This window comes from Stegodyphus dumicola, chromosome 2 (assembly GCF_044657685.1).
Source record: "Stegodyphus dumicola isolate Sdum_Otavi_A_Nest chromosome 2, ASM4465768v1".
Taxonomy (NCBI): Eukaryota; Metazoa; Arthropoda; class Arachnida; order Araneae; family Eresidae; genus Stegodyphus; species Stegodyphus dumicola.
This window is the reverse complement of record NC_140769.1, coordinates 252,404,549-252,427,641: the sequence shown is the minus strand read 5'-3', so window position 1 is coordinate 252,427,641 and position 23,093 is coordinate 252,404,549. Positions and strand designations below refer to the sequence as shown.

The window sequence follows — 23,093 nt, the reverse complement described above, 5'->3', positions numbered from 1 at the left end:
ACATTGCATGTACAGCAAAATCATGTTCCACAAAGTTAACTTTCTATGGAAAAAAATAGGTCATGTATAGTACAGATTAAGAAAGTATGTATAATTTAAACAAACCTAAATATTATTGTAATTAAAAGAGAAAAATAAAACAAAGAGTAAATGTAAACTGAAAGTACTTCTATTACAGCTTAAGTAGCTACACAATACAAATATGTTTTTTAATATCTGGTGGTTATTGCTTGGGAGAATGTCTGATACATTTTAAATGCTTTTAAGTGATTCAAAGTAAAGAGTGCAAAGTTTTTCAATACCTCACATAAAGTATGTCTTTCTCGAGTCTGTTTCAATTGCAAAATCAGTTTTTACCTTTAACAACTATTGTATGTTGTACATTAAAGGCTCTTTATCGTCCTCACTACCAGTGCTTTTGCCATCAGTTACCATCACTACTAGTGTTACACAATCATCTAATTCTTCATTTGTCACTTGACCCATTGCCACTCTTGACTAAATCTTTGATTTGCCCTTCTTCTATACTTGAAAATCCTTCACTGCCTATTGCTCTTGCAATTTGTACAATGTTTTTTTTTTTTTTTTTTTTTTTTTTTTTTTTTAATTAATTTTTAATCAACTGAAATCTTTAAACTACTGTGAACTTGTGAACTTTTGGCCAGAGCTGATAACAGCAGACATTTTGATGAATCCTTTTGTTCTCATGTATTATCATTTCTATTCAGTGTCTTATGTTAAATTGCTTCGAAAATGCCATTAGTGTATCATGCTTTCCTTCATCTAGCACTTGCAGAGACTAAAACATGCCTGACAATAACAGGTTTTTTGATCCACTGGTTGAATTAAGGAAGCAGGTTTTTCTGGAAGGAATAAAATTTGGATGTATTGTTGTGAGAGTTTTAGCATCATATTCTGAAGCAATATCGAGGATTAGGAGAACTTTACAGCTCAGGGTTTGCTGTTCTAAACAACGTTTGTCTTGAGCTACAAGTTTTTCAAACCAATCATAAAAGAAAATTACTAAAGAAAAAACAAATCAAAAAGAAAAGCGTCTGATACTCTGTAACATACTGCATGTAACTAAAATTATAGCATTGAATAAATTACATAAAGACAATTAAGAAAATGCATAAAAGCAAATCGCATTCAGCAAGGGTTTACTATAAATAAATTAGAGAAAGTAATAAAGCATTAAAATAATGCCTTTTAATTATCTTTAAAGCAGACACACACACACGGATGAATTAAGAAAATTTACATTTCATTACAAATTACAGCAGAATTCTGAAAACCTGCATATTAGAGAATTTTCAGGATTACAGGTCTTTCAGAATTTTTTTTAACCTTTTTATATCAAATCCACATTGTTTGTACATACATAACTAATCAAAACATATTCATATCTTAAGAATTACATAATCAGGATTTATTGAACAAAAAACTGCTAAATATTTAAAAATATTTATAATTAAATAATATCAGTTTAAAAAACAGAGGTGAGGAAAAGAGATAAAAGATACAAAATCTTTTTATGAAGGAAAGAATTTTTTTTAGCTATATAGTATATTTCAGATGGAACTCAATGTCTGAAAAGTTTGGACTGATAAATTCTTATACATGTTAAATAGCTTCAACAATAATAAAAATAAATATCAATTCTTAATCAAAATGTTGTAAGTAATTACCTAAACTTAAGCCCACAGAAGAAACTCAGTCATGATTGCTCACAAAGTAAGTGCCCATATGGACACAGGGTTCATAGATATTTCTGCACATGGAAATTAAAATACTTTAAGAGGCTTTTAACACGTTCCCTGCCAGACCGTTTTTTGAAAACTTCCCGTTCAGGCCGCATGGGGCATATGTGCCCCACGCTTTACATTTGTATTATTTTGTTTCTGGCGTATGCCTTACAATAATTAAAATAGCGCAAAAATCATAATTATCAAGGAAAGGTTGTATAGTTTAACATGCATAACACAATAAACCAACAAATTTATTTTTCTAGGAATTAGTTTAACAAATAATCTGCCTGAACATTATTGTGCCAAGAAAGTTGCATCCTCACATATAATTTTTTTTATCGTACGTATTAAAGTTTTAAATATAACATTTTAGTTAAATTCAAGTTTATATGCAATTACAACAAAGGGATGTTACGATAAACTTTATTAAAATATGGCAAAAATAAGTGTGGTTTATCCACACAACTATCGCAGAATGTCGCAACTTTTACAGTACAGTTTCTTGGCGATTGGGAACCCAAATTTTTAACATTTCTTTCATAACAAATTTTACAGCGCCTTCTTATCGAATTAAAATGGCCTTCCTCGTCATCAGAATCATCACTAGAAAAACTGTTGCTGTGTGATGCCATATTTGCTTATAAGAAGTAATTATTGAAAAATTTGGAAAAGGTCTGAAGAAGAAAAGGCGGGAAAAATTGCAACCATTTTTAAATGCAAAATATCCGAATTTATTACACTGAAATAATATGTATGTACCATATTTCCTCCGTCTAACACACTGAACTATAAATCAATCCTAGCTTCAGTGAAGCAGTAAGTAGTTTATCAACGACACGCAAATAAATGACTGATCGAAATATGAGGAATGCAGTTGAAACTGTTGGCTTTAGTTTTCCACATGCAAATTTTGATCGGAGGTCGATCGGCGGTAAGCTAACGTGGTTGCCGCTGATTGGCCGATGACGTCAAGATCGGCGGGTTGGCTGAATATAATATATATGTACGCCGGTATCGCCAAAAAGTTTTTTTGGTGTTCTTGTTCTCTTGTGTTATTATGAGTTAGCATAATGCTACTTTGCTTTCACTAAATGATTTTAAATGTAAAGGCTAAAGTGTTAGCTCTTTTATTTTATTTACGGAATAAAGCAAGGATTTTATTTAGTTTAGTCTTAGCTTTATTTTATGGGAAGCAAAACATGCTTTGCCTTTATCACCACTGCCAACAGGGTTATGGGCCCAGCGTCAACAGCTAATCAGTCATCCAGTTGAACTCAGCTTTGAAGGAATGTAGGTGAAGAGGGCCGTTATCCACGAAAAGAAGCTGACCTGTCTTAGAAGTTTGTTTAAGTCGTTGTGCTCACACTTAATTGAAGATGTCATTACTACCTGAAGGTTTTGAGTTGTTAAACCATGACAACTGGGATCGATGGAAAGTCGACATGAAAATGCTCTTACTGGATAGAAATTGTTGGAGCTTCATAGAGGACAAAGAAGAAGAATTAGATAAAAGTGCAACAAAGCGTGAAAAGCAGGAGTTCACACTGAGGGAGAATAGAGCCTTCACTACATTATATTACGGAATTAAAGCTGAGTTCAGGCCGCTGATACAAGAATGTTCAAGTGGTAAAGAAGTGTGGGAAGTTCTACAGAAGCAATTCGAACCCAAAACAAGAGCAAGGATAATTCAGTTACTGGATGAATTTTTTAGTATTAGATATACGCCAAATGAAGAAATAGGATTATTCATCGCAAGAATAAGAATGACTGCAAAGAAGTTGGCTGAAGCTGGTCACAACTTGGCAGATCTTTTTAAAGGATTTCAGGCAATAAGGAGATTACCCCAAGAATACTCCGGCATTATACAGTTGATATATAGGTGGAAGGACGAAGATTTTACGCTGGAAAGAATTGCTGAAGAGCTGGTAAGGGAAGAAAGCCGACTTCGCCAGGTAATTGCCGATTTAGAAGACAGCAAGGTAAGCATGTTTAATACTATTAGTTTAAACTCAGGGAAAGATAAAGTTGAAAACAAAACTAAATCTAAGAAAAAAATGGGGAATATGAGAATAGGACCTTGTTTCAGATGTCATAAATTTGGGCACTTAATTGCTCAATGTAAAGAAAATGTAAGTAAAAATCAGAAGTTTAAAATAGACGATAAAAATGGACAGTCTAAACATAAAGAATTAATGTTAGTAGAAAATTATGTAACAACTACAGATAAAGGAGGTAACGCAGATAAATTTAATTGGGTCGTAGATACTGCAGCTACAACTCATTTCTGTAATAATAGAAATTTAATGACAAATTTCGAAGAAATAAACGATATACGTATGTCTTTAGCTGTAGGAAATTGTGAAAGTAAAATATTAGGAAAGGGTACTGTCAAATTTGCAGTAAAAGTAGGCAATCGAATAAATTGGATTGAGTTAGATAATGTGTTATATACTCCAAATCTAAGAAGAAATTTATTATCGGGAGCAAGGTTAGAAAAGGCTGGTGCTCATTTTGTGATTTCAAAAGGGAAGATGTGGATATACTTTAATAATTTGGATAGATTATGCTACGCTAAACGATATGACGGACTTTATCACGTAAAACCATTTAGATATGCAACAGGTAAAAGGGAAGCTGGTTACGGTACAGAAATTGGAAAGTTAAATAAAATAGACGATGCAATGCTATGGCATCGGAGATTTAGCCACGTAACTTTTGATTATATTGAGAAAACTAGTAAGAATCAAAGTGTGAAAGGGTTACCAGAAATTGAAAAACCAATAGAGAGGTGTAAATCATGTATTATTGCTAAATCTAGTAGAATAACTTTTAAATCTGTTCCGAAGAGATCGGATAAACCATTGCAGTTGGTTTATTTAGACGTTTGTGGCCCACTACCAGTTCCATCTAAGGGTGGGAGTAAATATTTTCTTGCTATTATAGATGACTATAGTGGATTAGTAACAGTGTATTGTATGAAAAATAAAAACGAATCGTTCTACAACTTTAAGAATTATCATAGGCAAATGGAAAGACTGACAAATAGAAAATTAATAAGTATACGCACTGATAATGGTGGGGAATTCTGTAATAGGCAATTCGAAGGGTACTTAGCCGAAAATGGAATTAGTGTTGAATGCACGAATGCGTACACCCCAGAAGAGAACGGTGTGTGTGAACGTTTTAACCGAATGGCATTAGACGCAGTTAAAGCTATGCTTAATGACAGTAAAATGGGAAAAGAATGGTGGGCAGAAGCTCTTGGCTGTTTCGTACATACGTGGAACAGAGTATGTCATAAAAGCAACCGAACCCCTTATGAAAAGTTCCTAAATAGAAAACCCAGTGTTGTTTATTTTAAAGTATTTGGTTGTAAAGCCTATGTTGGCGTGCCAAAACAGATTAGGAATAAATTAGAAATGAGGTGCAAAGAAGGAATCATGGTAGGATATGCGAAGGAAACTAGAGGTTATAGGATATGGCTGCCAGAAGAACGCAAATTAACAGAAACCTGTAATGTGAAGTTCGATGAAAAACTGTATGCAGCAAATGGCATCCTGGAACAGAAATCTAAACCTAAATTTAAAAGACTAGAGGAATCTGAGCTATTAGTAGAATCAGATGAAGAACAGGAAATTTCTAGAGAAGAAATAAAGTTGTCAGATGACAAATCTACACCGAAAGAAGTATCAGACTTAAACTGGCAAAGAAAAGCAGTTAAAAGGCCAGATGGAACACGTACAGACATATATTATTATGTAGAGGGAACAGACACCCGTTTTAGATCCTATAATGATATTGAAAAGTATTGTGAGGCAAGAAATATTAAATATGAAAAAGATAAGTTCGATTTTATTGGAAAAAACGAATACTCGGGGAAAGTTAATTTCATGGAACAGGAGACTAGTTCTGTGTCTGAAGAGGCAAATTCCGTAGAAATAGTTATCCCACAAAATTTTAAAGAAGCACGAGAATCAGTAATTGCCGAAGAATGGGATAAGGCAATGAAAGAAGAAATCGACACAATAAAGAAAAGAAATGTTTGGGAATTAGTCGAAAAGCCAGAAAATAAAACTATAATAGGAAACAAATGGGTCTATAAGCTAAAAAGAAATGAAAAGAATCAAGTGGTTAGATACAAAGCACGCTTAGTAGACAGGGATTCAGGCAGAAAAGGGGTGAAGATTTTGATGACGTTTACAGTCCTGTAGTAAATTTTTCAATCATAAGAATATTTTTCACTATACTGGTATGTTTATAAGGATGGACTAATTGTCAGTTAGATGTAAAGAATGCATATTTATATGCAAACCTAAATGAGAAAATATATATGACCCAACCAGAGGGATTTATCGAAGAGAAAAATAAAGTGTGTTTATTACACAAGGCAATTTACGGTCTACATCAAAGCGGCCGTGAATGGTTTTGTGAATTTGAAAGTACTTTAGAAAATCTACATTTTAAGAAAATACAATGGTGTAATTGTGTTTATAAGGGTTCAAATGTAATTATCTTGTTATATGTAGATGATATGGTGATTTTTAGTAAAGATCAATATAGTATAGATAAAGTAATTTCACAGCTGAGTAAGTTTTTTGATCTTAAAGTATTAGGCAAAACTAAAACGTTACTTGGAATTGAATTCTTAGAGAATGAAAATGGGTTTTTTATACATCAGCAAAAATATATCGAAGAAATTTTTGAAAAATTTAAACATTTCCAGATACCAATAACTTCACTTCCCATAGCTAAGGGCACTATTCTTACAAAATTAGATTGTCCATCTACAAGTGCAGAAATTACGGAAATGCATACATTACCCTTTAGAAATCTGTTAGGATGTTTAGTTTTTGTAGCTAACAGGACAAGGCCTGATATTACATATGCAGTGAATATCTTATCACAATTTCAGGAGAATCCTGGAATTAGGCATTGGAAAGCATTGTTGAAATTGCTTGGTTATCTCAATAGTACTAAATTATATAAGTTAAACTTATCAAAGATTAAACATCTAAATTTACATTGTTATTCAGATGCTGATTATGCAAGTAATAGAGATGACCGCGTGTCCATGGGAGGATTTATATTATATTTAGATGAAGTACCGGTAATCTGGAAAACTGTTAAACAAAAATGTGTAAGTTTATCAACCATGGAAGCGGAGTATATCGCCTTATCTGAAGCAGCGAAGGAATTAATGTGGACGAAAAATGTCTTACAAGATGAAATTTTAAAGTTTAATTTAAGAGAGTGTAAACTATTTTGTGATAACAAGTCTGCCATTGATTTTTCTAGATCGCCAATAGAAAATCGCCGAACTAAGCACATAGACGTAAAATATCACTTTGTTAGAAGACTAGTAAATGATGGAGTGTTTGACCTTGAATTTATCACCAGTAAATTAAATACTGCCGACTTATTTACAAAAGCAGTGACTGCTGTTAATTTAAGAAAGTTTTGTTTAGATGTTTTCAGTGTTTAAAGACAATAAGTATTTTTGTATAATAGAACTGAACTATGAACTTCTGTGAAAGTTTTGTTTTTGTCTTTGCATGGGGAAAAGAGGGCCGTTTGTTGGCTTTAGTTTTCCACATGCAAATTTTGATCGGAGGTAAGCTAACGTGGTTGCTGCTGATTGGCCGATGACGTCAAGATCGGCGGGTTGGCCGAATATAATATATATGTACGCCGGTATCGCCAAAAAGTTTTTTTGGTGTTCTTGTTCTCTTGTGTTATTATGAGTTAGCATAATGCTACTTTGCTTTCACTAAATGATTTTAAATGTAAAGGCTAAAGTGTTAGCTCTTTTATTTTATTTACGGAATAAAGCAAGGATTTTATTTAGTTTAGTCTTAGCTTTATTTTAAGGGAAGCAAAACATGCTTTGCCTTTATCACCACTGCCAACAGAAACAAGTTACAGAGAAAAAAAAATTGACCGTCACGCACGCCCCACGATTAAATGAGGGCATCAGCAGTAGTATTAAGATGCCCATTATTGACTGCATAATGAATTTTTAAAAAATTCTTCATTTTACAATGATAATACCAAATGGCTTGAACGGAAAGTTTAGCGCCCCACGCGGCAGGAAACGTGTTAAGGACCATTAATTGGGGAGGGGGGAAGAATCAAGGACCTATCAACATATGGAAATTGAATAAATTCAATTAAAGATATAATCTATGCTTGAACTTCACTTCGTAATGCTGTCTTAAGTTTAAAACAGATCTGTAAATAACATGCATTATTATTAAACATAATTATACAAATTTGAGAATAAAATTTAATTGTAAAATTTTTTAAGTAGCATTAAATATTTTCACTTATGATAGTTGAACATATTACAGATTTTATAGCAAATGGCATAGGTTAAAATGAGAAGTAAAGTCAATCAGCACAATTCATATAACAGAAGCTTGGCTGTTGTCACCATTGCTGCTTGCCCAGACAGAAACCTGCTGATTAGAACAGACCTCAACACCTCACCTGGTGTCGCTGTGGTTGGTATGTGCTGAAACTTAGTTATGCTCTACCTGTCTGATGCAGTTAATGTTGTTAGTCTGGCATTCAGTCCTTGGAGTTGTAAACCAGTTAATACACTTTAAATTCCCAAATAAGCAACTGAAGCACCAGAAATGATAAGTTGTTTTGTAATATTTTAAGTCTCACCAGCTGCAAGGAATACAGTTTTGCACCATTTTTTACATTTCTGCGTTGTATCTTGCGGCCATAATAAGGATAAATGAAAAGCAATAATTTGCATTAACATGCAGAGGTAACTTTTAAAGGTGAGTAATTAGTTACAAATAGTGAAATTAAGTACTTGGATACCCTTAGTCATTATAGATTTACATAACCACTATTAAACTTTATTCATTTTTTAAAAATATTTGTGAAAAAAGTGCTATGAAAATCACAATATAAGAAAATTTCACAATTTAATACACCTATAATTATGACACGGATTCTTAAACAATATTAGCATAATTATACAGATAATAATTATATATTATAAAAGTCAAGTATATAATGTGTGTGCCGCTAAAACTCAGAAATGGGCTGTGGAGTCGGTAGGGAAAATGAACGACTCTGACTCGACTCCCTCATATATAGAGTACAAAGTCCGAAATCCGGACTCGTCTGGACTTCGGCGATTCCGGATCATCACTTCAAATCAGTTTAAATCTAGTAAGATGGTATGTAAAAATTATGAAATTAAAAATATGAAATCGTTATTTATGAAATAATGAAGTATTTGTGATCTAAAAGGTATCAAAATTTACAAAAAAAAAAAAAAAAAAAGGAGGGGAGCTTAATATTTATTTGTTTACCTTATTAAACATTTCTTTCAATGCAAGTTGTTTAAGTTCCTCCATATTTTGTGCTAATACTTTCTCCTTAATTCAAGTACTCTTCTAGCAAGAGAGTCTGGGGACCAATGAACTTGAAAGCCTCTGCCTAGAGGTTCGGAGAGCTCACAGGAAAGCAGTCAGAAATAAATCTGAAGTTAACTGGTCTAACTTTAAAATCCTACAAAGAAAATTTAAAAGCGAAATCAGGAAAACTAAATACAACTCATGGAGATCCTTCTGGACAGATATTCTGTCCTACCATGAGACAGCCAGGGTACATAAGATTTTTAAGAGGTCTCAGGAGTCTCAACTCTCATCAGTTATACGACCAGCTGGCAGTTATACTATAAAACCTTTGAATACACTTTCGACCATGTTGAATTTTCATCCGGGGGACACAAGTGTAACCTTTACGGGAGGAACCCGGCCTGTCACATGCTTATGCAGATGACCTTATTGTGTTATTACAGGGTTTTAATATTAGAACCCTACACAATCAAAAGCTCAGCAAATCTTGAATAAAGTATCACACTGGAGTGAAAAAAAATGGCCTATCTTTCTCTGCTGAAAAATCAGAGGTCATAGTTTTCACGTGGAAAAGGAAATGGAAGCTGGCAGATTTGTATCTGGGTACCCAGATTATTAGACATAAAGAATGCGTTAAATACCTAGGATGTTACCTGGACAGTAAACTCACATGGATCACCCATATAAAAGAAAAGGCACAAACTGCCACAAATGCACTAGTACTCTGCAGGCGAATCGTTCGTAAACAATGGAGCCTTAAGCCACAATCTACTCTATGGGTTTATATTGCCATAGTTTGGCCAATGCTTTCTTATGGATGCGTGGTCTGGATCAATGTTATTAACAAAAGCACATATTTAAAACATTTTACAAAAGGTACAAAGACTTGCTTGCCTATGCATTAGTGGGGCTTTAAACAGAACCCCTACGGCTGCATTAGAATTTTTATTGCAAATTCCACCCCTGAAATTTTCTTGAGGAGAGAAGCAATTAAAGCCATGTATAGGTTGAATAAAAATGGCACATAGTGCCAAAGGACAGGTTTCGGTCATAAAAGCCACATTGACATATGCCTGGAATTAGTTCCAACTGACCTAATTCCAACAGGATCAGTTGAATGCTACACAGATGGATCAAAATCCAACTTCATCGGAGCTGGAATTATTAGAAGAACCAAGGGATCTGGAGAAGATTTCATTAGAATTCATCTATACCTTGGTAAATTAACAACTGTTTTCCAAGCCGAGGTTCTGGCGATAAATATGGTCGCCAGGGAGCTCTTAGCCAAAAATACGGTTGATAAGAATATAAACATTCTCTCTGACAGCCAATCAGCCATCCTTGCTCTGGCTAATCGTTTCAAGTTACAAAACTGTGTTTTAAACGGTACTCAAGATCTCAATCCTCTGGCCCATAACACTATTAGTTTAGTTTGGGTCCCAGGTCATTGTGATTTTGCTGGAAATGAACTAGCTGATAAAGTAGCTAAAGATACTCCGCAACTACCCATGTCTGGCCCAGAACCATTTTACCCAGTTTCATATCAAACTGTTAAAAAAGAAGTAAGAAGCTGGATATAGATCAAACATGATGATTTATGGTTTAAACTACCAGACTGTGCTCATTCTAAATTGGTGCTCAGTACACTTATCAGGTAAACTCATACACCTTAGTAGAAGTAACTTAAGCCAGGTAATTCAAATTGTTACCGGACATGCCTGGCCAAGCATCTCAACAAATGTGGTCTTGTCGAATCTCCTCTCTGCCCAGCTTGTTGAGGAGAAGAGAAAGCACCTTTTCACTTCCTGGGACGATATCCAATATTTTCTGTCCCTAGAAACAAATTCTTTGGGTTTCTCTATATCAGCTTCAATCAGGTCCTTCAATACAAAGGGCTCTCTGGCATAATAGGGTTCCTGATGTATATTAAACACCTACAGGTAAAGTGAATTTGAAACCACAAGAAACAAGCATTCAGACGCTTTTTGTGTGTGTGTGTGTGTGTAACAGAAACTATACAGGGATCTCCCTTTCATAGCTGTGTTTTGGAATATAATTTGGAAATAGATATCAGATCTTTATACACCACCTTTTTTAGGCTCACCATCGCACCCTTGTTTTGATTAAGAGTTTGCGTTTGGTGGTTTGGGAGGGACTGAACGGATCTTCATCCAATTGGAAGTTTTAACAGACACCCTGAATTTAGAGATGGGATCTTTTGCTGATACTATATATTTGGTTTCAGTTTGGGATCTTATCTACTTATTTATTATTTATCTTTTGCGGGAATTACCATTTGAAATCTTTGTCTTAAATGATCAAATGGCAGAAGAGCAATGTGCAACATTGCCTAAGCTCTTTTCCTTCCGTTCATAAGAAGGAAGCACCACTATTGTTATGTTATGTTCTCTTTAATTCTGTAGACAGACATAATCTCTTGTTTAGTTACACTGTTAAAGTCCTGTAACTGCTGTGTCGCGAATTCTGACTAACTTGTCAATTGAAATTTTTTCTTTTTCAATAACTTCTCTGTCACTTTCTTCACTATCGGTAGCGGTTTTTTTTCTGGATCTAGAACCATACTACAGATTTTGCCATTCATTAATTGATTGATGATTGAGAAGTATTGTGATCACAAAGGAAAACATCTTTTATATCATCTTCATTTATTACCGCTTTTCCACATTTCTTTACAAGTTCCGTTAATTGGAAAAATTCACCTTAGTTTTGCCATATAAGAAAACCTTTAAAATTTGCGGCTATCATCATCAAATTTAGCTATCCTTCACCATACATATTTGGCTATGCATCATGAGCTTGCGACTAATGACAAGTTGTTCCTTAAATTTTATCTTGCTTCTATCGTACACTGAGACAATTAAGCCTGAATTTTATTAGTTATTTATTATATTTATTTCTTGCATATCCTTAAGGCTTATCAGAGTTCTGAAATAAATTCCCACATATACTTAAGCCTTATTGAGAGCCGGCGCTAGATATCTTACCGCCTGATACAGTCTCTGTGGGTCCTAAATTCTGCAACTCGGTGCGGCAATACGAGCCCTGGCGCTGGTTCTGGGTTTATGTGAATAACAAACCAGTTATTCTTAATTCAAATAGCCTTATGAGTATCATCAACAAAATCTATTTTTAGCATATGGAAAGAAATTTTTGTTAAATTTTCCCTCAAGATTTTTTAGCGCATTTAACTTAAATCTGTAATTAACGCCAAACGCTATGTCAACATAAAAGGTTACCATACTCCTTTATTATTCAATTACTGACATAAAAAATTGTTTAGCCATCGCTAAAAGTCATTACTCAAATTGTCATGTGTTGACAAATGATATATTAAAAACAGAAATCGATAAAATGCTTAAGCATAAAATAATTGAAACAGGAGATTCAGATTACACTTATCCTATGATTTTAGTAGAAGTTGCAGGGAAGAATCCAATACCTTGTATCGACTATAGAAAAGTGAATAAATTGACTAAAACACAATTCTTCCCCTTGCCTAAAATCGAACAACGAGTAGAAACGGTAGCAAGTGCAAAATATCTAACTCCTTTGGATTTAACAAAGGGATACTGGGAAATACCTTTAACAAAAAATGCTCAAAGTTTAGCCACTTTTGTTAAAAGTTTTGGCACATTTAGACCTCTACGGATGCCTTTTGGACTTTAAAATACACCATTTTCATTTAGTAAAACGATGGCCGAAATCCTTCACGGTTGTGAAAACTTTGCTGTTCCATATTTAGATGACGTGTCAATCTTTTCGAACACCTGGGAAGAACATCTAAGTCACCTGAAAGCCGTTTTGTCCAAAATAAAGGACGCTGGTTTAACTATTAAACCAATAAAATGTAAATTTGCTCAAGATAGAGTAAACTATCTAGGACATATTGTAGGTCGTGGTATAAGAATGCCAAGTGAAGTGAAAGTAAAAGCTATTCTTGATTTTCCAGTGCCATCCACAAAAAGTCAAGTCAGAGCATTTTTAGGATTAGCGGGATATTGTAATCACTACATTCTTGTACATACACTACACTCTTGTTCTCATCTATCGCAGCACCTTTAACAGAAACTTTAAAAGGAAACTTAAAGAAAGGGAAAATAAATTGGACAGAAGAGTGCACAAAAGCATTTGAAGAGCTAAAGGAGAAACTGTCTCAAAGGCCTATACTACATGCACCTGATTTCAATAAGGAGTTTATTTTGCAAACTGATGCTTCAAACTCTGGTATGGGTGTCATTTTAGCTCAAAAAGATGAACGAGACAATGAACATCCAGTATTATACCTCAGTAAGAAGTTTACAGAAACTGAAAAAAAAAAAGTACTCTACCACAGAAAAGGAATGCGTCGCCATAATATTTGCTGTAAAGAAACTTCAATGTTATTTAGACGGGCATACTAAATTCCTCATCATGACCGATCATAATCCCTTAGTTTGGCTCAAAAATAATGCGAGTCTAAATCCACGAGTTATGAGATGGGCACTAGTACTACAACCCTACAATTACACGATCATTCATCGAAGTGGTAAAAACCATAAAAATGTAGACACATTAAGTCATACTCCCTGGCCTGATTAAATAATTTGTTTCTCTATATAGATAAAAAAAATTTTGTTCCTTCCTCTCTTCCTTGTATGTTATTATGTTATATCTTGTATTTAAATTCTGTATTGTGCTAATATTGTTGTTTTGGGAAAAAAAGAAGACCGTAAACTTTAATTTATAAAAATATAAATTAAAGTTTATCTGGAGGGGGGAGAGGTTGTAATACCTTGTTATTTAATAAATAAATATAATTATTGTTGAAGTGGCAATGCCATATTTGTATTAAAACGTCAGCAACGTGAGATATTGTTTTAAAGGATAGGATTCTGAAGATTTTTACAGCTAGGATTAGTATGAAAATTTAGTCGCTTAAGAATTGTATAAAATTTGTCTATTACCGTGACTAGAAATAAAATTTATGTTCTACTAAGAAGATTGTATGTTTTGTAAATTACTGCAAAATACATTACCACTTAAAGAAATTTTTACAAGTTTACTAGCTCTTCCAGATTTATTTCCGCAAATTTCTACCATTCTCAGCAACGAAAAATGGCAACTATTCCTCTCCAGCGTGCTCTTCAATAATTTTATTCAATTTAACAATAGCATCTTTAAACAAGTACAGGGAATCCCAATGGGTGGTAATTTTTCAAGCTCTGTCTGTGAATTATTCCTCTTTACAAAAGAATTGACCTTTGTCCGTTCACTCAGTACAGAAGAACGTATATTTTACCAACTCATCTATAGATATATTGATGATGTCATTGCATTTAATAACTACAACAAAATAGAAGTAGCTAATATCTACCCTACATGCTTAAAACTAAATAAAACAAATACAGAACAGCATAATGTAGTCTACCTTGATTTACATATTATTGATTACAATTTTATTAAAGTTTACGACAAAAGAAGAGAATTTAATTTTTCCACACTAAAATTAACTAACTGGACTTCAAATATTTCCAAAAGAGTCATACTTAACACAATTTATTCACAGCTACTCAGAATAAAAAGAATCTGCAATACTGCAAAACACTTACAAGAAGAAATACTATACTTCGTAACTATTCTGAAAAGTAACCTAATTCCTCATAAAATAATTAAAAATACCCTAAAAAAAGCTGGCATTAGCCTTACCTATTTTTAAATTTTTTGAATTAGATAATGATATTTTATGCCTAAAGCCCGAAGGACGGTATAAGGTGGATGGCTGATTCAGAGAATCTAATGTAAAAAATGTACAGATAATTCTTGTTTATACATTATCTTTCCTCCAAAATTTTGGCACATTACTTTTAACCCCTTAACTGCCGCGGGCGTATATATACGCCTTGCTCAGCCGATGCGTTAACGGCCCCCCAGATGCGCAGCCGATGCGTTAACTTTGCGAATAATTTTAGGTGTAGCAGCGCAAAGCAAATGATAGCAGTTTGGAAGGACGTATATATACGCCTGGGGCAGTTAACACATCGGCTGAGCAAGGCATATATATACGCCCGCGGCAGTTAAGGGGTTAATACTATTGTTTAAATAGTTTTAAATTTCTATAATGGCCAATTTTACTGCTTTTATTAACAAATTGGGCCTTTTCGTTTTTCATAGTAGCTTGATCGCCCGCTAGCTTGAAGAATTACGACTTTTTTAACAAATGGCTGTTTTTTCCTTTTGCTCTTGCTTTTGTGGCCAAGTTTAGTAGTTTTAGCTGAATTAGCCATTTTCACTTTCAGTAACAATTTTTTCTTCCAACTACATGACTGACGCCATTTTGAAATCTTTTCACGTTTTTCCGAGCTTTCCGACCCTCTTCGAATTCTTCCAACTACATGACTGACGCCATTTTGAAATCTTTTCACGTTTTTCCAAGCTTTCCGCCCCCTTCGAAAATTAGAGACGAGTTACAGCTAATGGACAGTCTTTTCGTATTGGCTGACGCCCACAGAACATCGCTCCCCCCTACTTACGTCACACGACTGAAGTACACAGAAGGGAATTACAACTACTTTTCAACTTAGTTTTAAGAGGGAGAGCTCTACATCGCCACAGGTCGGTTTTTCTGTTTCTTTTGTTACAACTTTTTTCTTGGTCTTAGCAAGACCCACTATGTTAGTTTTCATCTTACTTTTCTTTTAAATTTAATTACAGATTTCTAAAATCTATAAAATTATAAATCTTATGCAATCGGAATAGTTTTTACATATTTTAACACCTTAATGTGTCATTTTGTGCGGACGCGTCGGGAAATTGGAACAGAGAATTGAGACTAATAAATTTTCCAAGACACTTTGTCTAAACTAAAAAATTTTGTAGCGAAAAAGTTTCAATTGTCTGTTTTGGTGAAACGCGTAATGGGGTTAGCTTGATTCGACGTTCAAACCAGAAATATCCCTTGAAAAGCCAGTTTGCAAGTCGAGTTCAGCTAATTTACCATTTTCCGCTTACTATTTTTATCTGATTTTGTTTTTTAATGTTTTACTTGTTACATGGTTTGATTTTCATATGTATTAATTTTTCAAATGGCACATCCATAGGTATTTTACTGTATTTTTTGCCTTTACTAGTTTCCAATGCTGAGTATTTTACTGTTTTTTTCCTTTCTCGTGTAGCATATTTCTCACCCTTCAATGACATTGTTTCTTAAAACGTGTTGAACTTTTTGGAGCCACAGCTCCTGGTAACTTTTAGGCGAGCTTACTACAATTTCTAATTTACTTATTTTGCAGCATATTGCGCAAAATGTTATCTAGACCAAATTGGTCATACAGTATTGTAATAACTACCTTGCTTGTTATATATATATATATTGTTACAAATTTGATATTTAAAAAGCTAATGTTAGTTCAATTATAAATTAAATGGTTTTATTTCTCGCGCAGTGCAGCGCGTGACGAATATTAAAAGAAAGCTAAGCCGGAAAATTGAAAATACATGAGCGCATGCATTAAATAAATAAATATCTCTTTTTGATTTCGAGAAAGTACTGGAAAATTCTAGCGCGTGATTTTAAAATCTTATAAAAGGAGGAAAACATCTCAGTTTGTAGTTGCTTGCTTAGTTTGTTGTTGTTTAGAAAACTGCTCTTGTTGATTGTAGCGAATTCGCGGATTAGCATTCTTTAGCTGTTTTGAATTACGTTCTATTGGATATTTGAGTAGTTAAAACATAACTACTGTGAGATATTGTAATACTGCATGATAATTTGAGAAAATTTAAGCATTTTTGTTGTGATAATAATAAATTTTTGTTCATTTTTCATCAGACTTGTGCATTCATTTCATAACGAACCCGTACGCACGCAACAATTTTTGGTGTCAGGAGTGGGGTTTGAATGCCAATAACAAGAGGGATGGAAGAACAATTGAGACAGCTCATTACTGCTTTTGCTGCTTTCCAAGAAAAGATGGAAGCTGGCCAAACATCTTTTAAAGAAGAAATTAAAGAGAAAATGGATGCTGGTCAAAGGTCCGTTAAAGAAGAAATGAAATTGGGTCAGGAATCCCTCAAAGGAGAAATGAAATTGGGCCAGGAATCCGTTAAGGAAGAGATGAAATCTCTTAAAAATGAGATGAAAGCAGGTCAGGACGAAATGAAAAGAGAAATTACCTGCGTAATAGAAAATAAATTTGAGGCTATGGAAGGCAGAATAGACGCGGTTGAAACTAAAGGTGGACATATAGAAGAGAGAGTTTCTGCCGTCAAACAACAAATTGATGATAGGGTTTCTGCTGCCGTCGCCAAAGAAGTTGACAGCCTAAAGAAGTGCATAGCGACGGTAGGAAACAATTCTGAAGGTTTCAAATTTTTATTGATGCCTGCTCGTTCCGTTCTGAAACTATCTACATATGATGGGAAGACCTCCTGGCAGTATGTATAGGACACAATTTTCTATCGTTGCGGACGCGAATGGGTGGGATTCCCAAGCTAAGGCCTGTCATCTCGCCGCTTCTCTGAGAGCAGACGCAGCGGATATCCTGCAGACGCTTCCCGAAAATCAAAGGCTAGATTTCGAAGCTCTATCCGGCGCTTTGGAGCTGCGCTTCGGCGAGAATTGTTTAAAAGACTACAGCAGGCTCCAATTAAAATCTCGTCAACAGAAGCCTACCGAAACACTTCAGGAGCTCGCCGCAGATGTTGAAAGGCTGTCCCATCTCGCCTTTTCGGAATGCCCGACAGAAACAAGGGAAATCCTGTCCTTACAATACTTTATCGACGGCATCCGAGATACTGAAATACAGAAAGCTCTTCGAATGGCAGATGTAAAGGACATAAAAAGTGCTCTGTTGTACGCCATGAAGTTCGAGGCAGCCCAGCAAGCAACTAGTAGAGATCGCTACCCAGTTAGAGCTGTGCGAGTCCATGAGCCAGTGGATCAACTGATGGCTCGTTTAGATGATTTAGCCAGACAAGTCGAAGATTTGATACGGAGTAGGAGTGAGAAGAAAGTGGCTCTAAGGTGTTGGAGATGTGGTAGTGAAGGTCACCTAAGACGGAATTGCAGAACACCCCAGGGTACGGAATATAAAGCAGATGATTTTACCAGACAAATCAGTGGCTTGAGACGGAAAAGAAGTGAAAAGAAACTAATTCTAAAGTGCTGGAACTGCGGAGTTGAAGGCCACATACGAAGAAACTGCAGAACACCCCGAGGTACGGAAAATAAGACCATTTCCCAGCAACAACGCAGTAAACAAATTAGTGACCATATCGAGGAACGGAGGTTGCCAGATAGTGAAAAACCTTGTTTTAAAGCTCTTAAAATTTATACAGTGAGTGGCAACAATAACGGACTGTCCATCAATGGGAATATCGATGGAGTTCCTTGCAGTATGATCATTGACACAGGAGCTAATGTTACCATCATTAGGAAACATTTAGCTGAACAGTTTAAAGATAAACTTATTTGGACGCCATCCTGTTTTACCCTTCAGACTGCGTCTGGTGACAAGATCGACATAACTGGGAAGTTAAACGTAAACATCACGTTTGGAAGTGCCGCCTACCATCACACGGCATATGTGGCGGATATTACAGATCCATGCATACTCGGATTGGACTTTTTAAGGAAATACAATTTTTCCTTAGACTTGAAAAACAACAAACTGCTTTCAGGATCTAAAGACATGACTATCCATCCTAAGAAGGGATCCTCACCTGGAAATGCCGACGCTTTGTCCGAAAGAACCAGCTCGAGAAACAGCCGAAATTATGCTAGGGTCGAAAAGAAACACCAGACTACCAGCTACTCTCCATCTCAGATGCTCTTCGGTCGAGACCTTCGTCTGCCTTGTGACCGCCTGTTTCATCGCCGTACGGATGTGCCTTCATCGTCTGAGGAACACATCCAAGATGTCAAGGCCCGTTTTGAAGTGATGCACCGTTCCGCACGAAAGCGAGTGAACTTGGCGACGGAGAAAGTGAAGACCAGATACAACACGAGAGCTGCTGGACATAGATCCAACGAAGGAGACAAGGTGTGGTTGTGGAACCCGATTCGACGAAAAGGAGTCAGGCCTGATTTACAGTCACTTTGGGATGGTTCGCACACAATCCTAAACAGGCTAAATGACGTCATGGTTCGGATCCGTGAGTCTTCGAACTCTTACGACAGGTTAGCACATTACTATGGCCATAGTACGTAATGTAAATAATTGCAAATAGTATCAGACCATGGTCCTTTTCGTTTATAAATGTGTATTTAGTATTTGATTTGTATTTAGTATTTGATTTGCATTTAGTATTTGTTTTGTATTTAGTATTTGATAGCATTTGATTTGTTTTATGTATTGCATTTATTGTTCATGTTGTTTATTATAGTAATGTAATGCTTATTAATGCATTTATGCCACAGTTGTAAGTTTAGCTTCCTGTCCAGGGATCGTACTGCCCGGGACGTGCAGTCCTTGGAAAGGGGGCAGTGTTACGAATTTGATATTTAAAAAGCTAATGTTAGTTCAATTATAAATTAAATGGTTTTATTTCTCGCGCAGTGCAGCGCGTGACGAATATTAGAAGAAAGCTAAGCCGGAAAATTGAAAATACATGAGCGCGTGCATTAAATAAATAAATATCTCTTTTTGATTTCGAGAAAGTACTGGAAAATTCTAGCGCGTGATTTTAAAATCTTATAAAAGGAGGAAAACATCTCAGTTTGTAGTTGCTTGCTTAGTTTGTTGTTGTTTAGAAAACTGCTCTTGTTGATTGTAGCGAATTCGCGGATTAGCGTTCTTTAGCTGTTTTGAATTACGTTCTATTGGATATTTGAGTAGTTAAAAGATAACTACTGTGAGATACTGTAATACTGCATGATAATTTGAGAAAATTTAAGCATTTTTGTTGTGATAATAATAAATTTTTGTTCATTTTTCATCGGACTTGTGCATTCATTTCATAACGAACCCGTACGCACGCAACAATATATATATATATATATGTAAACATATACTCATGGGTTACAGCTTATTTTTTTAATATAAAAGAAGTATTAGATGCTACAGAAACAGGAAAAAAAAATTGATGGTTTAGCAAATTATTTAATTATTTATATTAATTAGCATTTATTATGATGTGGGAAAACTGGCATTAGTATAGCTTTGGCAAGATCTTTGTGGGAGGGCCATATATTCGACTTGATAAACTTCAGAGCTGAGTCTTTCCACACTAACTTGAGTAGGAGGAAGAGTTGTTACTGTTAGGGCTACTTCTTTTAACTTTTCAGGATAGACTTTTATAAGTTCTAAAAGAGGTGTCTTGCAAGCGCAGTCATATTTCTCAATTTCTTCAAAGGCCGTGTAGGAATCTTGTTTGTATTTTTTTCATTTTTATATCTAAAGGCTCTTTGTCCTTTATTTTCTTAGCCTTTTTAAAAAGGCAAAAATATTATCCAAAAATATTTCTCAAAATCTAATTCCTCGCTTGAAGAGGATGATAGAGACTCAAATGCAATGTCTGCAGTTTGACTGTCCTCATTCGAATTCTCTAATTGTTCTGAGAATAATTTCATTCTTACTGAAAGTTCATAGATGGCTTTCTTTGCCTTTTTAATTTGTTCATCATACAAGAAAATTCAGTGTTTTGGATATACATATTTTGAACCCAGCAAGATTTTATTGTCTAGCAAACTAGTTTCTCTTTTCTTCGTTGAAGAAATGATTCCTTCTGCAATACACCCTCCATTTCAGAAAGAACAAACACCACATTCTTCCATTCTTGCCTCCAGTCAATTCTTCAGATTGCAGCCTTTTTGTGACTATATAGCGTAGAAAGAAGAGTTTCCGATTCTGCAAGATCATTCCACAGTCTTTCTGTAAGTGAAACATTAGGGTTATCTATATTTTCTAAAAACGTTCTTAATTCTAACAACCTCTTTATCATCAAATATGTACTTCCTTATCGCATTGGTTAATCAATAATTGCTCCTTTTCCTGCTCGCTTAAGTATGGCATCAGTTTTGGGAGTTCTTGCTGATATTGCTGCTTACCTAAATTTACCAGTGAAATTTGTAACTAAATGAATCAGTTTAATCACTAATGGCAAATATCACATCCATCCTCTTCCCTTCTACAGTACAAGGTCCGAACCTCCATTATCCAGAATGATCTAAAATCTGGACCTCAAAACCACCACCACCGTTTCCTCGCATGCACATTTAATTCCTCCCCCCTCTGCACATAATAAAAAATCTGGAAAGTTCCAATTTTTAATTTCACTTCGACACTAAACAAATAACTTGTTATTGAAGAAACAATCATTTTAGCATAAATTTGTGTGACCAGTAATTTGGCTCCATTGCTGCATGTCTGCTTGGCATACATCTCAAACCGAAACAGATACATCGATGATCTGAGGCCAACCTGGCGAATCATTACTTATTATACTTTCCTTTCATCACCGCATGTTTGTCAAAACATGACAAATTAAGTAATGACTCATGTAGCAATGCCTAAACAATTTTTTTTTAAGTTCGTAATTGAATAAAGGAGTGTGGTAACCTTTTACGTTGACATTATGCTTGGCGATGGATGATTATAGATTTGCGCCGAGGAAAAATTTAACATATATTTCTTTCCATATGCTAAAAATAGATTTTGTTGATGATACTCCTAGGCCCAAAGATTACATTTAAGGCTATATGAATTAAGAATAACAGATTTTTTATTCACATAAACCCTGAACCAGTGCCATTTTGCAAGGAGAAAAACAAGTGATAATTGGAAAGTGTTACATCTGGGGAGTATTGCTGATACAATATAATATCCCAGCCTAGCTCAGTGATTTTCTCACAAGTCACCAAAGCAGCATGCGATTTGGCATCATCATGATGCAGTATGATGTGCTTCCTACTGAAAATCGCTGGCCTCTTTTCTTTGACTGATTTGTTTAAATTATTCATGAAAGTATCTCTCTACACTGAACTTTTCTTTAGGTTTCAAAAGCTCAAAATGTATCGATCGTTGGAAATCCCACTATATACACTGCATTTTCTTAACCCGTTTAGTGCCGCTCCCGAGTTAACTTGGGCTTAGTGAATTAAAACTCGGCACTGAACCGGCTGAAAATCGGTTTAGAGGTGGATGGAGAGGTTGTCACTAAGAATTTGAAATGGGAGAAGTAAAGCTTCAATGCCACGGAGAAAGATTCAATCTACAATGTGGAAGGCGTCGTGAAACTTTACAGGCGTAAACACAGACCTTGAAATTCATCAGCGACTGCAATCCAAAACCGCCGGCAATACCTGAGAACCTGTCAAAGCGCTATATTAAAGGGTTTAAAATTTTAATGCTTTACCTAAAACTTATAATTCTTATTTCTTTAATCTTAGAAATAAGTTTAAGTTGCCAGCTTTCATTTCGCTAAAAATCCATTTCACAAAATGAGAAGGGGTAAAAATATACTTATGGGTGCCCCATGGCAATAACTGGCGGTACATGAACACCGAGTTTGTGCAAATCTTTGACTTTATTTGGCTTTGCAAAAATCACCGCTACACAAATCCAAAATAACAAGTAAAAGAATTGCACAAACTTGGTATCCATGTACACATCAACGTATTTTCACTTAAAAAAATCAGAGAATTGCACAAACTAGGCATTGCGCACTCCCTTGACTTTGTCGATGTACACATGGATCTACAGTGGTGGCCAAAATTGTGGATACTTTTGGAAATTTCTATGTTTTTGAACTTTGTATGCTTATAGAAAATGTTACATTTCACAAAATGCAAACTTGTATATATCATTTTAAAGAGAATTTATTACTGAATTCAATACAAAACACAAAATTCAATTATTTGCAATACAAAAAAAGTTAAACGATAATAGTTATCGATATACATTAGATAGTGATGATTGCAGTAAGTTATCAATCAGTACTTAGTAGGGTATCCTTTATTTTTGATTACAGC

The 23,093-nt window shown here is 34.9% G+C and overlaps 1 protein-coding gene across 2 annotated transcripts in view; it reads right to left on the bottom strand.

The window, feature by feature from the left end:
* The window catches only part of LOC118205719 (uncharacterized), a 97,259-nt gene that overhangs the window by 12,022 nt on the left and 62,144 nt on the right, over positions 1–23,093 (bottom strand). The window contains exon 3 of one of the 2 annotated variants that reach the window (XM_085812029.1): positions 9,080–9,278. The exons of the other annotated variant lie outside the window; for it this stretch is intronic. The gene's annotated coding sequence lies outside the window, so the exon portion shown is untranslated. The remainder of the gene's footprint in view (positions 1–9,079; positions 9,279–23,093) is intronic. 2 annotated transcript variants of the gene reach the window in all.